Below are 18,719 nucleotides of genomic sequence, written 5' to 3' on the forward strand. Positions count from 1 at the left end.
CTCTATGAGCCCCACAACACGGAAGATCCGAAAGTCAACGCTCCACTGAGCAGCTGTCATGCACCTCAATCACTTTTTCAAGATTTGATGTGAGGTCCCGCTCTCTGCCTGTTGCCCCAGCAGGCAGGACCGCCTCTTTACGGAGTTCTCTGTCCTGATTGGCAAGAGTGGGCAGGGATACCAGAAATATCTTCCCTCTTTCACTGCGTGAACTCTAACTGGCGTTAACTGCTGGAACACAGAGCTATTTAACACTGACGAAATAACACTCACAGTGGCTTTAAGTCACAATATTAAAACTGCCAGGAAACACGTTATTAATGTGTCCATCACCTGACGAAGGCAACAATAGAGAGTCTATATAATTAGAGGCAGACTAATGATGTTCAGGTGAATATGAAACGAGGTAATTTCTGTTATTTATAGTGTTTTATGTTTCATTTAGCCACGATTGACATTTTAACATTCAGATTAATGTTTAGGGAGGGATGAGCCGCACAGGTTAAAATGGTGGTGGAGTGAAAGTGAGCAGTGTGTGCCGGTGGATCAGATGGAGCCACAGGCTGCACACCGCAGCCCGCTGATCCTCTAAACTACAACCCGCCCTGTACATCCGGTCCGCTGGGATCTGGACCCGCTCAGATTGCCTCTGACCCCGCTCCTCCTGTACGCGCGCTGGCTGACCGACTGTCCTATCCGCGGTGCGCTCTGGACTCTCACCCTCCTCCCCTCCTCTCCTCTCCTCCCCTCCTCTCCTCCTCACGGCGCGGAGCTCGACGCGCACAGGCACAACAGATGGTACAGTACTACAGGCTGCAGGAGCGCAAGAATCTGATGTAGGACAAGAAGAAGAAGAAGAAGAAGAAGAAGAAGAAAAAAAAGAAGAAGAAGAAACAGAAGAAGCAGAAGAAGTACTTTTATTTACCCAAACTTCACAGGAACGTTTAGTGTAGCAGGAGCGAGGGGGGGTTCTCCGAGGACCGACTCGACTTTGACAGTCACTGGATCCTACGTTTAAGAGGCGGAATTTGGTGTCAAGGTAAGTTGTTTTTTTTTTTTTCTCTTTTTTGTTTTTCGCTGGGGAGCCGTTCACATTTCCGAACCAATGGATGCGCAGAGGCACCAAATGCGAAGTGTTCGTCTCCTTTTATCGATGAATGTAAGTCTATTATAACACTTACAGTTGAAGTTTGTTACATAATATTTTACAGAATGAAGGACGATGGATGAAATAGCGCTCTGGTGTCAATTAACCCGCCATCAGATGTCTTAAACAGGAATTCCAATGAGGTTTCACACTTGTAGATGTTCGTTTTCACGAGGAAAATTTGAACTCTTTTACAACTCACTGTTTCCTGTAACTAATCTAAAGATATCCTAGAAACGAATTTCTTCAAATTGAGACGCAGACATGTTTGCCACGCACCGGCAAACTTGCCACAGGTGCAGCATTAATGAGGGTCTGAATTAAGAGCAAACAGACACATTAAACCTCCTCACCATCCTGACCCACGAGAGCCTTTAAGTGCCTGAGTTGTATACAGCCCCATCAGTCTCCTCCCGGCTCCACAGGACGCACGTCCGTGCAAGATGCTGATGCTGCAACTCTGTGGGGATGCTGCTGATGCCACAACACTGAGCAACATTCAAATGATCATTTCTACTGACTTACTTACCCCTCCCTCCCTCCTCCTCCCCACGGGGCAAACTTCTGAATGTGAAAAACCGCACAGGCAGCCCCGTGTCAGAGGTCAGTGATGCTGCCTGACAGCGTCTCTGGTGAGAGGAGGTGGCTGCTGAGGTTAAAGATGTTTTTTTTTTTTTTTTTTAAAACAGGGCGACCTCAGGCAGCAGTGGGACGACGATGACACAAGACCTCTGAATATGAATCCAGGAAATCTAATCATGACATGTGTGGAGAGCGAACGGCCCTCCTCGCTCTGCCTCGGATGCGTAATGAGATAAAAAAGCTTCGAGACGTTTTGAGGTTAACAGTCATCGAGCACAACGCGCAAAAGAAATGAACAATTTTTTTTTTCTCTCTTATTGTTGTTATTCAAAACACACGCGCTGACGACCTTTGTGAAGACATGAAAATTAATTAGCTCTGTTTTGGAACGGTGGCATACTCAGTGTTTAAGCATTCTGCACGGGGGCCGGAGTTCATCAGGAACGACTCCTGCTGCCATCAGCACGCAGGGAACGGATCAGCCTTTTCTTTTTCTTTTTCTTTTTTTTTTTTTTACTGTAACAGCCTGCCAGACTCTTGACACTAATCTCTCTGAACTCTCGCATGTTCCCTGCCTCAGAAGAACATCAGAGAGACACTCGCTCTCAGGTCTCAATCTGCCTCCTGACAGTCATTATTATTAAGCCGCTACTTAGATATAAATTCAGGTCGGAACCTTTGGCAGCTGAGTGAGCCAGCTGAGCCACAGAGGAGGGGGGGAAAAGGAAAATCCACGATGGGAGAGTTCCATTCACCCGTGTGTCGCGTCTTTAAGATGAGCCATGTGTGCCGGGTCACCGCTGAGCTGTATCTAATGATTTGTTCCGCCCCAGAGGAGGTCCAGACCTGCGGTGGACCCCAGGTGGCCCCCCGTGGCAGCAGCAGCTACAGGAAAGAGCCGCAGATTAGCACACAGCCTCGCAATTTGTACACAATTAGATCTCCGGGGAGAGCCGCTCCAACTTTGTGGTGCATCCGGCTCTCGATCCAGCTGCTGGCACGATGGAGGGAGGGGAGGGGGGGGGGACGCGTGGAAATGCGAGGATCGGGTTTGAGAATGGCAGCGCAGATGTAGAAATGTGAGAATACTCGTGTCATGACGAGGGTGACAGTGAATGGACACAAATAGGTCCGTCAGAGGAGGAGGTGCTCGTGGGATCGCTTCAAGTCTGCTCACCCTGATGTATGATTTCTCTAAAAAGTAGCGCACCAATACATTTCAGCACACAATGTCAGTGTAATGGATACAATCGATTTCTGCCTGTACTGGTCCTGTGGCTCTCTCTCTGTGAGGGGTTGGACCCATGTGGTTTTTTTCAGGGTTGATCCAGATGCTCATGAGTAATCAAGCGTTCCCTGTGACTGATCTTTGGAACTGAAATACACACGAAGTGAAAATAAGGTGTTCAAATTCCAATTAACCAGTGATGGAATGTAAACGAACCACCATTTACTGAGGTACTTTGCTGGAGTGTTTCCGTTTGCTGCTACTTTATACTTCGACTCCACTACGTGTATTTGATAACTCTGTAGTGAGTTACTCTGCGGCTTCAGGTGAGTCTGTGTTAGATAGCAGCGTTGGGAGGCTTACTTCAGAAATGTATCCTGATACAGTTACTGATTTCCTGTTGAAATGAATGTAGTCTGTAAAGTAATCCAAGTATCAAAGTATCAAAGTGATGTTACTCTCCGTTGCTTTTGGATTACTTCAGAACCAAACGTACACAAGTAAAGACGAGAGGAGATACCAATAAGATTACTTTTATTTAACGTTACACAACACACCAGTATATCATTCTTTACTTCGAAATTGCAATCAGTTAGTCATCTGCTTTCATACAGAATGTATCAGTAATCTAATCACAACTCTTTGTTCTGTGACTTTGCCAGAATACAGTTACCTTTTTTCCTTTCTTGTATCCTAATTATGTAATCCCATTACATGTGTTTCGGTTACTCTTAAAGAACTGAATCCGATTTTGATGATCAAGATATACATTTACAGTAAATATATATATATAGTCCTAGACTCCTATTCTTAATGTTTAGATGTAACTAAATGTAACCAACTACAGTTGACTCGTGTACATGTAAGTACAATTTCGAGTATTTCCACGTCATGCAACTTTACGCTTCCGCTCTGTGACGTGTATCCAATCACATCGAGTTGTGGGCGGGACACTGAGTGAGAACGCAGAGCGGTTTCAAAATTGCTTTTTGGTTAATCGGCGATCAGACGCAAAGAACACAGGTAACGGTTACTGGAAACGCCGGTCCACGTCTACTCTCTGTTTCCTTTGTCTCTAAGATATTGCACTTATATTTTTCTCTCCCTTGCTCGCGGCTTCATCTGCGCTCATTAAAATTTTTATGGGACCTGCGAGAGCCGTCAGTCACTAATGCTCCTGTGCGAGAGCCACACTGCAAAACTCATTTCGCCATGTGTGCTCTTACACAGTCGAGGGGAGCACTGTGCCGCTGAGTGCCAGCGCCTATCAAAACACACACAGAGCAGCAATATTGGAGTGTAAATCGGTGTGTACTGCAGCAAAGATATCACAGAGCGGGGAGGGGCGGGGGAGAGCAGAGAGACTAGCCAATATGTGAGATACTTTACTTTACATTAATCAAGAACACTCCGACAGGTGGAGGCTGTGGACGAATGCGGAGAAGTTTCCTTGTTTGTTTGCCCAACTTCCATGTGTCAGCATTGGGAGGGCAGGGTCATCCTCTCTGCGGAGAGTGAGGTACTCATTTTGACACTGAAGCGCAGGAGCTGTCGCCGTTGCCGACGTTATTGCGGGGCCAGGTACGCTCCTGATGTGGTATTTCATTATACTGTCGGTGGTGTTGTGAGGAAAATAAGAATAGCGGGCCCTTTGAGTGTGAGCGAGGGACCCGTATTATAAAAGAGAAGGGAGTTTAATGACTTAAGTCAGAGACAACATCCCTCAAGTGTGGAAGGGTTAGATCTAAAGTAATAAGACAGGACTGGCTCTTTTTATGAGAACTGTGGTGTGTGGACTGCGAGCCGAGTCTCTCGCTTTGAAGAGTGGAATCAAAAGCGTGTGGATACTCAGCCACTGCAGAGGCTGACTGTTGTATTGACTTTACATAACCCGCATGTGAGGTAGAGCTCATAAATACGGATACCTTGCCACACAAGCTGGATATTCTTTGTATCTTTCCCGGTCTCCGTTGACGGCCGAGCCTGTAGAAACGCTACGTAGCAGCAGAGGAAATCGAATAAAGTGATACATGCTTGCTCATTAGGAAACATCCCCGAAAACAGCCTGCAGATGTATTCTGTTTCATAAGTGTGAGGTCATGCAAATATGAATAGGATGCTTTTAAAAGGAGCTCATCCCCGTATACTAACACAGCCGTTCTGTGTCTTTCCACCGCTGCCACCATTAGCTCGGATTGAGCGTGGAAAATTTGAGTCAGTGGGCTCCTCCAGTTTCCCGGCTGCTCCCGTCCACCCATCACACCCGTCACCATCAAACGCTGTCCTCGCGTGACTCGACCGGCCGAGGTAAACGCAAGCGACGCCGCGCACTCAGAGAATATCAGCGGCGAACATATGGGCTATTTTTTGAGCGCTCTCCATTTACTGCTGGATCAATATCCCGCTGTGAGGAGCGAGCGAGAGTAAAACGGGGGGGGGCTCGGGGGGGGGATACTACAGTGGATAAATCCTGCAGTGATACCTGTAGCAGCCGTTGAGCAGCCGTGCCGTGCAGCGTCTTGACATTAAGCCACCTAATCTCAACATGAAAGGGAAGATGCTCGTATTTGTGGACGGATGATTGATGCGTTCAAAAAATGAACGCACTTAAACGTACACCGTGTGTGCATACATTAGTGGTTGATTGTCAACATCTTTGTTTTAAGAGCTCCTCCATGCACATTGTTCTCTGGTGGCTATTTATTCATCACTGTGTGTCAGTAAATGTCTGCTTCGCTGTGAGCGATCATTCAGCTCGTCTTCTCTCCGCTGACACACCTCGCAGCTGCTTATTAGTAATATTTCTACTTTCTGACTCTCATTTAGCTATTAGAAATCGTAACGTCGTTTTTCAGAGATAGATATTTTTGATTGCGGGAGGGCCAAACAAGGTGGGGAGTAGACACATCTCACAATCAGCTATACACACACACACACACACACACGTATATAAATATATATATATATATATATATATATATATATATATATATATATATATATATATATTTGTCTACTAGCGCTCTGGTAGTATATTTGGAATTGATTTTATTGTAGTATGTGTAGTATATATAGCATTAAGTATATTGTTGTACATGTTGTATATTTAGTATTTTATAGTACTATTATAATACTACAGTATTATTGTACTATTACTTTAGTATTTGGTATATTGTATATTGTAATTTATGTAGTATAACTAGTATTAAGTATATTGTAGTCTATTTAGTGTATTAGGTTTTAAGTATATTGTCTTCTAGTCAAAATGTCTCATTCAACTCAACATAAAACACAATCACATAGAAAGTAACTGGTCAGTGAGATATGTGGACTTGTTTTTTTCACCTTCATGGAGACATTTTAACTTGTTCCATAGCATTTTTGTACTTAACACAAACAAGAAATCCAGTTGTCCTGTTTTTATAGTGGCATTTCTTCCAGTGAGGAAACGCATGTGATGTCGTTGGACCGTGGAAGTCGCCACAGTCGCTCCCATTCCCTTCACGCAGGCAACACTCAGCATCTGCCTTTGGGCATTCATGTAGAAAAAATGAACATGAACGCAAGTAAAACAGAGCTGCTGTGCAGTCAACTGCGCAAACAGATTTGGAAACAATTCAGGTCCTTGAAAGGTCCTCGGAAAAAGGCAAAAGAAAAAAAAGCAGTGGGAAGTAATCATTCTTCTTCCCCCTCTTCTTCTTGAATCTTTATTTTACTAAAAAAAACATTGAGGAGGTAACCTCACTCAATGGTTAACAACAAGACAGCAATGTATTATAACTAAACGTTAAAATACAAGATAGTGAGCTAATGAGCCAATGAGAAAATAAAATTGGAAATGAATAAGATGTGTAAAGAAATAGAATAGAAATAAAATAGAACAGACGTGACTTGAAAAAATGCATTTCACCCTCTTCAGTACTGATTAATGTGGAGCAACATCTTATTCTGTGAGCGAGGCCCATGATTATGTGAGCCAGACTTAAAAGGGATGAGCTCCACTAACCGGTGGAAGCATCCGTTTGAAAGACGTGTAATATTTCTGCATTAAAATGTATTCAAGCTAGTCCTTTGTTGTATATTCTGTTGAGTTGTGCACTTACATCATTCCAAATGTTTCTAATGATGCTCAAACCCAGTTAAGGTAGTGGTGTGTTTCGTTTGAGGCACATTTATGCCCCCTTTACATGTGATAATAGACGTCAGTTCCAAACAGTATGATCACCACAGCCCATATACGGTACTTCCATGAGTTCTTCACCATAAAACCTTTCTCTCCTGTCTGCTTGGTTGGTCCGTATGCTTAAAGCTTTCAGAAAACGTGCAGAAATACAGATCAAATGAATGCAGAGTACCAACTGAAGGCTCCATCCCTATCCATACAGTATGCAAATCTGACGTAGCATAAATGAGCCTTTAGCCGCCTGCCACTATAGCTTCCTGGAGAGCGTCAGGGAGTGAGGAAGGAAGTCTGTGAACGTGTCTCAACGTAACGTAACTTAAAAAAATGGCCATGCTGTGAATATTTCTGCTTCAGTCGCATAGCTATATTTTTAATGGCAATAGAACAATGATCCTACACGCAGTGTTTCCCACACATTCATGTATTTGTGGCGGTCCGACACGATATCAACATTGGCCGCCACATGTTGATTTTCTAGTTTTGGAGCTGTGCGTCCCGTTTTCCCTCACTCATGACAGCGCACCCGTCAGTGCATAGCATGACGTCATATACTCCGATACAGTTGATGGCGGTGAGGTTTTTAGTCTGCCGGTAAAACCCACAAAGAAGATGAGGAGGGCTCTTTAGCGCAGTTGGCTCGACCGTAACTTCCTCTGCAAAGAAGCCTGTGGGCCTCATTGTTGAGATCAAGCCCCCACAAAGAGCGCCAGGCCTGGAAGCCAGCTTTTGTCGCGGCCAAGCCGTGTCATTACATCGCTATGTGATGCACTGGGGACTTCCTCCCAAAAGCTAATATAGTGAAAGACGCGTCTGTAATGCGGTTACAAAAGAACCACAGCCCCCGCAAAATGGTTTGTTTTATTGTCAGAATTTTGGCAATTCCGTCCAGTAAAACATGGAGAGTCTAAAAGAGCTGCCCGATTGCATTTTATCCTCATCCAATAAGCTTGGCGCTTAACCAGAAGTAAGCCGCCTCGATTGGCTGAAGTCTTTAGTGCCCATGCTCTAAAGTCTGATTCTGTGGGAAACACTGTACACAACTTGTGTGTTTTGTTTTCGTCTCGATTGAGAGACACATAGAAGCACAAACTGCATATTGTGCATTTAAACTGGTCCTGCCTCACAGATGAAGATGGCCAGGCAACCTATTGGGTTAAAGATGCTGAGTGCTGTAAGGATCACTGGTACCAAGCATTCAGGCTGAGTGGTAGATGGCATCTGATGATTTCAATGTAGAGGCAGCAGCTTATCTACTGTAGATATAAAATCCTCATAAAACAAAACATAAAAATATTGATAGCTCAAACATCGCTTACAGCAGCTTAATCATGTCTGTATGTTTTCTGTTGTATCTGTGTTATGTAATGTAATGTCAACTAACCAACTGATTTTCTGAATGAAATTTGTGATTGCGGCTGAAAAAAAATATTCAAAAAAAATATTCCTACAAATCATTCTCGAGATTTAAAAACCAAACCAACACAGACGTTACAAAACAGAGTAGCTGATTTTACTTATTACTTACTACTGCTCTAATACTGCTACATCCTTAGCTATTAACAAGTAATGCTGTGTGAAATATAAAAAACCTTATTTCAGTGGTAAAATAAAACCAGTACACTATCTATATATACGCCTGTACACTTATGTATTAGGAAACTACATTTCTGGCTGCATTCCAACTTCCTCAGGACTATTGACTGGCCTTTACTTCGTGTCAGATTCGGATCTCTACTTTTTAAAGACATATTCTCTGTCTCCGTCTCCTCTTCAGGTTCTTTGCAGACCTGCAAAGTTTGTTTTGCCTGTCAGTGTCGTTGAGGGAGGTAGTGTCATCTTCTTCAGGAAGGCTCGCTGTGGATTAATCACTCTCATCTGTGCTATTCTCTCCTGGCTCGTTTTCTTCTTGTCGCAGGTACCTCGGAACAAGTTGCTGCCTCTGTCATCAGTCAATGTGAGTTGTACCAGAGGGAGCGTTAAACAGCAGTTATGTTGTAACAACATGTCCCACTGCCTGTGCTGTTTATGAGACGGAACAATTATTGTTGATGGAATATAATTCCGCTGGACTGATTTAATCAGTGTCATCAATCGTGATGACGACAGCGGAAGCGTCCGCTGCGAACCCCAAACAGAAGCAGTGGTTCTGCCCTCAAACTTTATCTTTAGTGAAAGGGTTACTTGTGGCACCGTGCAGCTTCAAAGAGCCACCCTGCCTCGCACCCACAAATAGAGAAATTTGAAGGGGAATTTTAAATGGAAGTGGATTAATATTTCACCTCAACATTGATTCATGCCGCCACTGTAGACATTCTCATCTGCGAGCGAGCCGCTTATGCAAAAGCATGCGGTGACGTGACCGCGGTCCTGATCTGGCACATCCTCTCCTCTCCGCCGTGCATTAGAAGTAATGGGCCTCCTGTGTGGAGCATTGCTGTCAGCACCACTTAGATTGTCACCCCAGCTGCCTGCTCTGTCATTTCCTCATTCACAACAGTGGTGGAGATAACAGGGGCTGATAAAGCGATAAAGACCGACGTGGATGGGAGGTATTATTATTGACTTGCGGTGTTTCTGACTGCGTCCTGAAGAAATACATATCATTTTCCATGATATTTGAATGGTGACATTTGGATGCATTAATTCAGGTCTGCAGTGTGGTTCTGCTCTGTGCAACAAACACCTGATGAAATGGATTGAAATTTCAATCTTATGTTGCTCATCAAAATCAGTGGAGAAAAAAAAACAAAACAGTCAAGCTCCAGAAGATGTAACGCAGAGAAATGTGTTTTCTGAGGGAAAATGAAAGATTAAAGCTTCCAGGTTCTGTTTGTCATGTTTCATGCGTCAGTCCAGTTATTAAATTCTCGGCCCCTTTAATGCTGCCTCCTCTACATGTTGTAGCGGTCTCCACTGCATGTTGCACAGGTGAAGGACAGGGGAAATCTATTTTCATTAAAGTTGCATGACAGAGCCTGAAGACAACCTGCAGCTGCATCACTACAATCGATGCTGCTCCCACATGCTCTGGTAGTCTGTCACCGTGGTGACGCTGATAGAAATGCACTTTGAGTAGGCCCTTGAATCAGGATTTAATGACGCTCTGTCATTGGCTGACAGTAATACTACTGCACTGTTTTTAGACGCCTTGATGGGGAGGCTGAAAAGGCTTTCTTGTCTGTGTTTTTCTGTTTTTTGGATGGATTTTTAGGCGCACTTACAAGCTCAGCTTTGTCAGTTGGCAATTTTGAAAGGTGTAACAGTGCAGTTTTGGCTTCTGGCAAAGCAGGAGGGGGAGGAAGGCGGGGTATAGCGGCTTGGTAATGGAGCAGAAAACCTCTGTACAGAGAGTATGCAATTAAATCGGAAATGTTAAAGGAGGCCTGAGTCACCAGGGGGAGCAAAAAGGAATGAGGTTTTATCCAAACAAACAAAATTTAATGACAATGTGCCCAGCAGGCTTGATCACTTACAGTACTTTTTATATTACAAATGAGTGATTTGCAAATGAAAACAAATGATTTAATAGTTTAATTACCATTTAAAGTGCATAACAAAGTGAAATCATGGGCATCTGCCAGTATCTTTACTACCCAAGTAAATCAGAGCAATAAACCTGTGAGAGTATCATAATTATCACCTTTTAAGTTCACACAATGAACTAATACGTTAGCAAATACTTGTTTACATCCAGTTGCTACAGAGCAACGTTCATCCAATTAAAATGATGTCCGTTTAATATTCTCTCTCGTTTAGCTCTGTTTTTGGTCTTTACCAACCCTGGAGTTAAATATCTGGCTCTTTAGCTGCTAAATGTTCCAATATGTTCACTAGCTTCTTGCCAGCGGCTATTTGGTGCTGAGCAGTGAGTGTACAGTGGGTTTGAGGTCTGTGCAATTAATCAAAATATTATCCCAACTGCAGTATGGGTAAGCGCAGCATCCAAAACACACACAATATATTTTTTTTATACAGTGTGTGACAGAACAGCACTATAATGGAGTACCTTGGTGCTGCGGAGATGTCCTGACCCTCAAATCTTGTTCTCCAGATGTAAAAAAAAACATGTTTGTTTGGTACATACCCCAGCAAAAGTCACATCCTCATGATTTTAATGGATTTTTCAGTGAAAAGGAAAATTGTGACATGACATGATCATTCTTGCAAATCAATTAATTTTATCTCAATTGTAATATCAAAATAGTTGCATTGTTATTTTTCTGCCATATCATGGAGTCCTTCTTGGTTTTTAGAGATTGTTTTTTTTTACTGTTAACAACTGTCTGCTGTGGCCAAATTCAACATCATGAGAGCAGTGAGAGTAAACCACAACAGATGCAGTCAGACAGCCAAACAGAGTCGGCTGATAGTTCTCTGTAGGTTCATCGCTGTGAGTGTCACAACGGTTGCTCTGTTTGATTAGGCACCGATCGTTATCGGCTGATAATCTTTGTAAAAAGTTTGATCAGTTGTCTTCAAGCTAACCAGATATAAATAAAGTAAAGAAACATCCCTTTGATCACTGTTCGGTATCAGCTAATATGCTTCCAGCGACTGGTGATGGGCCCTTAAGCGACACCTTTAGCAAGTGTTCTCATTGTCATTTTATACATTGTTATAAAAGTGTAAATTACAGTCACTTTAGGAGAACTGGAGCACCATATTAATGGTTATCAGATACTTCCCTCAAATGATGTAGTCAGAGCTTGTTGAACAGAAGGTTGTAACCTTTCTTTGCCTCAGTCTTTCCCACATCTGATTCCCCTGGTAGCCTGAAAAGATCCCCGGCGAGGTTCAGTGTGATTCATAAAGTCACACTGAACCTCGCTCGGCAACAAAAAAAAAATATATTCTCACCTTTGTCTTCCTTTGTCTGTACTGTAAGAGAGGAAAAAATGTGGGCATGATATTGTTTAGAAAAACCTGAAATAAGTGTATGCTTCTGACCTGTGGGTGCTTCATTAATCAGCCTAAAGTTTTAAATTAATGAGATGCAGCGATTTCACATTGAATGAGATCCACTTTGCAAAATCTCTGTCAACAGATAAGGAGGAGGGAAACCAGGCTGCGAGAGCAGGTGGTAGACATTAATGAGCCGATCCAGTAAGATTCATTCAAAGCGACTGTTCCCACTCCTTCTGTGGAAAGACACAATAGTCGCACTGATCCATGCGGTAATGCACATGAATATTTAATCAATACTTGCTGTTTGAAGACATAAACAAACCTCTTGGACCTCCGAAAGACGAACGTGGAAAAGAGAATCTTCTAAATTTAGCAATATGCAGCATTCAACACGCACCCTCCTCCAAAGCAAACGACGCTCCTCTCTGCATTGAGCAGAAACGGTACTGTACTATGATGCCACACTGAAGGACTTTGTAACCAAGGCAACTAACAACAGGCGCAGAGAATGGTCAGATTAGCCGGTGAAGTGTGAAGAGGAAGCATTTCAGATTTTACATAAAGCAATACGCCGAAGCCGTTTTACACTAAAATAGTGAAAAAAACATTTCATAGCTCTTGTGCAGTTGTGTTAACGCATCAGTCTTTAAGGTGCATAAAAGAATGCGGCAGCTTTTGCTTCACAACCAGATGTTTTGGAACAAAATCAAGATTTCATCCCAAGTGCAAACACACAGTGGAATATTTGAGCACAGGGCTCAAAGGCTGAAGGCACGCAGCTCAACGCAGGGTTGGAGATGAGCTAATCACATACTTCAGTGAGAGAGTTTGGTGGAGGTGGATGCCTCCATTAGCGACAAGGACTCACACCTCAGTCATTCATCTCGCCACCTCCCACCGCACTGACCCCCTGTCACATGTTCTGAGTCACCTGGCTCCTCGCCACTCCACCCTGCATGTTCTCTCGGTGCGGTACGTCAGCCTCTCTCTGTCTCTTTCTTCTCATGGCGCACACGGAACACACCAAGAGCAGATTAACCGTATCACTGCCTAGACAAAGCGAGAAAACAGAGGAAAGTATATTTAGGTACAGACTGCTACAATTGACTGGAGAAAGGCCTCAGAGATATGCTTTTCATTCACGTGGGACGAAAAGAAGCACGAGTCCAGCTTTGTGATGGATAGTAGGTTTTTGTAGAGCAGTGAGCCTGGACTTCCAGCCATATGAGCTCATACGAGAAAAGCCGACCCTGTGGGCTTTCAGTGTTACGGCTCCAATTTTCCCAGCACACATTTCTGTGTAGACACTCCAGTGTTTTCCGATCGTTGCCTTTAGGGGGCATCCCACCCCCTCAGTGAGACCCCCCCCCCCTCAATGAAATCACTTATGTTATGCAACTAATTTATTCTCACTTTCAAGCAGGCGCGTTGTCAGTCCTGGGCATTCGGGGCTATTGGATGTTTCGGGAGAAATACATGGACCCCTGCTAAAAAAAGACTCTATCTGCACACAGTGATGCTGATAACGCGTTACTCTAATCTGACCAGTTTTTTCAGTAACGAGTAATCTAACTTGTTAATATTTCCAAACAAGTAATCAGATTAAAGTTACTTATTCAAGTCACTGCGGTTACTTTTTTTTGTCATTTTCCTTCGTAAAATATATATTTTTGCTTTCTTCTTGCGTCTCGGGGAGTGATGTCACGTGTGCGACAGGTCACGTTTTCAGCTTGAGGACAACTCACGTGTAACACCACGCAGACACACAAACAACAGTGGAGGGAGGAGAGAGATGCGCGTTTTCTAGCTGGAAATACAGTCATTATTTTGAGTTTGTGTCAGCTAAAGATGAGAATATGAAGGTTTGTTGTACACTCTGTGCTGGCTGTACTTTTTAAAGGAGTAATCAGTAATCAGATTACTTTTTCAAGGTAACTGAGGCAGCACTGTCCGTGGGGCTAAAGCCCTGGATGTTTTGCACTCCTAGCAACCCCCCTGTGTGAGAGTATTTACTGTGTGTTGCTGTCATTTATTGTTGCACTAGTTTCTCTCCTCTCTTCTGCTCTCTGTGTTTGACCGAGGGCAGAGAGCCTCTACACACACACACACACACACACAGAGCAGAGCAGAGCAGAGCAGAGGAGAGACAGATGAAATGAGGGTAACGCTGTTGCTACTGGTTACAAGCAGGCTCAGTACATGCTGAGGGGTTCTGTGTTTATAGCTGAGCTCCCCACTAGTTCTCTGGGAAATTGGGTGGAAGTGATGAGTTTTATGTGGAGTGTGCACTGGACTGGACTCCATAAAAAAACAGCCTTTTAAATGCTACATTGCTTGTCAGCAAGCAGTCATATGGTGACTTAGGAGGCAATTTGGCCTTGTGTGCTCTGATTAATTTGGCATGTAGTTGAGACACTGTTTATAATTTGGTTTTAATGAAAATGCAACTCCTGGCTTTGGCGCCTATCATTCTGCACCACTGTTGAAGGAAGAAGGAGATAATAAAAGAAGTAGGTATTAGAAGTGACATATTGTCTTTTAAAGTAAGTGCTGCACTCTGGCTCATGTGGATTTCGAGATGACTAATGATTATTCTCTGGTGTGTACGTTGGCATTTAAGCACAAATGTAGTATTTGAGAACAGACCTAGTTGTCATGGTCGACTGTGCAATGGCAACGTTTATTTGGGTGCAATGGAATCCTCTTTTGGTTAACTAAGTTAGAGGGTTAATTGGTACAATTCTGTCAACATCAGCACTGGACATTTTCATATTAATAAAACAGAACCGAAAGAGTGCTCAAACCTGGGGCTATCCGCCCTCTTAAAGCAGTCATCCAAGTTTGTTTACTTCCATGCCGGATGGATTTAAATGAGTCACTCAGTTCAGACCGGTTTTATCATGCCTGCACAGTTTCATGTTATTTCTGCCAGGAACACTGTCGTCATGAAGATAAAACTAGAACAGAGCCACATGTCACATATGACATAACACAGATTTCAGTTAAAAAGGCTCCAACATGGATACATAGCGGCTTTGTTGGATTAATAAGGACGTAGAAGAACAATTATTGTACAGAACATGCTCTTAAATGTAACGTTATCATGTTTTGTGTATTAACAGTGTTTTTTCTCTTGACCTTGGAAATGTGGCAATGGCACCTCAAGGTCCACTCACAGGTACCGTTCACGTGATCTTTATTATACGACTTTGTCCAATCGGAATTGTACATGTTTAAAAATAAGACAATTACTCTACTGCCATGCTAGCAGCTCTGAGAGGCTGTGCTTGAGTGTAGTTTGGCGGTGCTTTGAGCTAAGTACGAATGACTCTGAAGATGCCATTGTGAGGGAAAAGTGTCACAAGATGCTTTAAGGGTCACAAAGTAAATAATAGAAATACGCAGATCCCGTTGAAACTAATGCACCAGTTATGTGTGCTTGCATTTACATGATTGGCCAATGCAGTGCCTTGCTGGACAATGTTTTTTTATGTTAAGCAGGTTTTATGTAGGTTGCCAGAGCACCATGCATTGGCACCCTCGCTGTGCCAGTCGACTAGCTTCATTTAAATGAATGAGAGCGCTGCAACGCCATCTTATATTGTACATCTGTTGCAAAACCTGCAGACGGCTGTGTTTTTTCATTTTAATACATAGCAATACAAATAGACACGCAGCTTATGATACTAAATTTTAGTTTTTGTGTATGGAGGCAAGAAAACTGCAGAAATAAATGAGGTGTTGGCAGCTGTGTTTGATGTAGAGAACGTCATTGGTGTTTTTTGGGATCAGATGATAATTTGCTGAAGGGGTGTGCATGATTTACACATCCTGCCTGAGCTTCTTGCTGAGTTGATATAAAACAGTTCGGATGCACACATTAGCTCCGTTCTTTCTTGTTCTACTTCAAAAGTAAGTTTCTCTGGCTCAAACTTGATGATGCTTCATCTAAAAGCCAAGCACACGCATAAAAAAAGGGTTACTGGATGGATATATTGGACAACACCCTTAGCTACATACAGCAGAATAGCTGAGTTGTAGTGCAGCACAGGACCGGTCCAGCTTTGGACCTCGCTCCCTTTCCCTTTGAGAAGGACAAATGTGTTCACACTGTGGGTGTGAAACATGCATGAATGCCTAGAACAATTTAAGCATTGGCTGAAATGCAAAGCTGGATGACGTTTTCTGAGCGGCCATGTGTCCGTGCGTGTTCAACGGGAAGTGTAGCCAGCATGGGGGCGGGGTTTGGCTCTGCTAAGGAGCAGGTGGGTCTGACCGGTGGGCAGGCGGTGTCGTGATTCCACCGGGACTATCAAGGCCATATCGGGACAGCTCTCGCCCCTCGCTCGGTGTGTGTGCCTACAGTGAGCTGCAACACATGTACTCTACCCCGGCCTGAGGAGCGGGAGCGTGTCCGCCCAGCAGGAAAAGTTGTCCCTACGCTAAGAATATGTCGTCTCATGCATATAGAGGCGGTCCGCTTGTGCTGTGTGGCCACCGTGTAACCATGGAGACAGTGCTATCACCTACACTAATTTGAAACTTTGAAACCACTGCAGTGTTATTCAGCCTGTGATTATGACTTGGACTTTCTCTGAGCCATTCAGCGGTGCCTCCGACATCTGTTTACCTGCGCACAGCGAGACATACAGCTGCTCCAGTTTTACTGTCATTTGTAAAGCAGCTAGGAATTGAGTGCAAGCTGGCTTCTCTTTGCTAAGTATCCAGAAGCACACAGCAGTGACACAAGCCTAATTTTCGTGAACATTCTGTCAAGAGAGATTATGCATCCCTCATCCTGCTGGGTTTTCTCCCCCAGAGAGAATAGCTTGTAAACATGATGAGGCTGCGGAGGATAGAACAGAACTGACTTAGATTTCATATTTAGTTACTCTAGTTTTTTTTTTTTTTTGTGGGGAATGCATGGTTGAAACTACAGCTCGGAGATATATTTCTTGGCAAAAATCATTTTAAGATCCAAATTTAAGGACTGCACTGGTGCGGCTGTTAATCCGGCAGGAGCCGTCGTTCAGCAGCAGAAGCTTTGCAAATGATGCACGAACACGTTGAGAGTTGTTATTCCCGAAGATGACACAATGAGTGAATTAACCTGCGCTCGCTGCACGTCTGAAATCATCAGGGCATGACTGTGTTTTAAAGACCTCTGCAAACATCCTGCATATTTATCCCTGCAGCTCTCTATCTGCAGGGAGTCTGTCAAGTTGTGTCTGATCTAATTAATGACTCCTCGGCAGTTTACCGATGGTTCATTTGCACATGGCTGCCCCGGCCCACGGGTCGTTTTTTTTTGTGGTGACTGTCGCGCCAGAACGGCTAACTTATCAACTTTGTGTTTTATTCATTCAGTTCATAAATCATAGTCCGATTTTTCCGCCCTTCCCCCACTGCCGAAGCCTGCACGCACTCACACAAACACACACACACACACACACACACACACACACACACACACACACACACACACACACACACACACAGAGAGAGAGAGGGCATTCATTTGAGAATGTGATGCTTTCCTCTGCTCAGCTTACAGTGCCAGGAGAGTGTGGCTGTCAGATCAAGGTACTGTATTTGGACAGTTATTATGAATCCTGTCTGCTACACATGCATACTGATCAGTGTTCTGCCTGAAAGCACCAAACGCTTGCTTTAAAACAATTACTACAACACAGACAAAGACAAAGAGACATTAAAGAACGTGTCTGAATAATTTGTGAACATGACACAAAAAAAAGCAGCTTATAAAGCACACGATCGACCCATACTATGTGTTTTATGTTTATCAGAAAACATATACAGTAATTTGATTTCTTTCAGCACACATATGCACTTAATAGGCTGAAAGGTTATGCTGTACTTTATTTATTTTGTCAACTATGGCAAGGTCTCATTTCATTTTATTATACAGCATCTTTAGTTGTCTGACAGTAGGCCTTTTCTATTACATTTAAAAACAAATTTATTTAAACTTCTTATTTAAACTTAAATTCTTAAAAATGACTTTTTAACCTATGTTCAATTTATTGTAGTTCAGGATTCAGTCAGAGTGCTGCTCGGGTGTGGAAATTGTTGTGCCTCTGGTGCTCTGAGGGATCTTATTTGTTCAAAATTGTTAAAAAAAGTCTGAGGCACTCAAGAGAGTAATGCATCATGGCTGTTGACTCAGAACAAAAATAAAAACATGCCTATGTGTGTCGGCCATTATCGCTTTCAACTATAAAATGTCCACCTGACATTTATAGGCTAGCAGGAAGTCACATGATCAGTATTGACGGGTTAGTAGTAACATGATTGGTCACACACATTTGAGATCAGTTTGGACACTTTTTAAAAATGTGATTTAAACTGGCAGCACTTTATAATAACCATAATCAATAAATGGTAGATTGGTAACTATGTAGCTAATTAAACTTGACTTAATAATGATTTCACCGTTAACAAACAATGAAATGCTTTAGAAACTATTTATTAAGCAGTTGTGTACTGTGAAGTTGCAGCTGATGTTTATAATACTTTGTAAATGGTTAACACATACTGTGTAGTTCATCTGTAAACATTAGTTGGATGACCATTATGTCAATAGAAAGTTGCAGCTGATCTTTATTGACCTTAACTATTGCTTAACAAAACATTTCATTGTTTGTTAACAGTGG

The 18,719-nt window shown here is 43.1% G+C and overlaps 1 protein-coding gene across 3 annotated transcripts in view; it reads left to right on the top strand.

The window, feature by feature from the left end:
- Positions 1-522: 522 nt before the first annotated feature.
- The window catches only part of LOC115583629 (caM kinase-like vesicle-associated protein), a 50,575-nt gene continuing 32,378 nt past the window's right edge, over positions 523-18,719 (top strand). The window contains exons 1-2 of one of the 3 annotated variants that reach the window (XM_030420688.1): positions 523-1,039; positions 9,056-9,094. The gene's annotated coding sequence lies outside the window, so the exon portion shown is untranslated. The other 2 variants (XM_030420687.1, XM_030420689.1) reach the window with 2 other exon arrangements.

Source organism: Sparus aurata, chromosome 6, assembly GCF_900880675.1.
Source record: "Sparus aurata chromosome 6, fSpaAur1.1, whole genome shotgun sequence".
Lineage (NCBI taxonomy): Eukaryota > Metazoa > Chordata > Actinopteri > Spariformes > Sparidae > Sparus > Sparus aurata.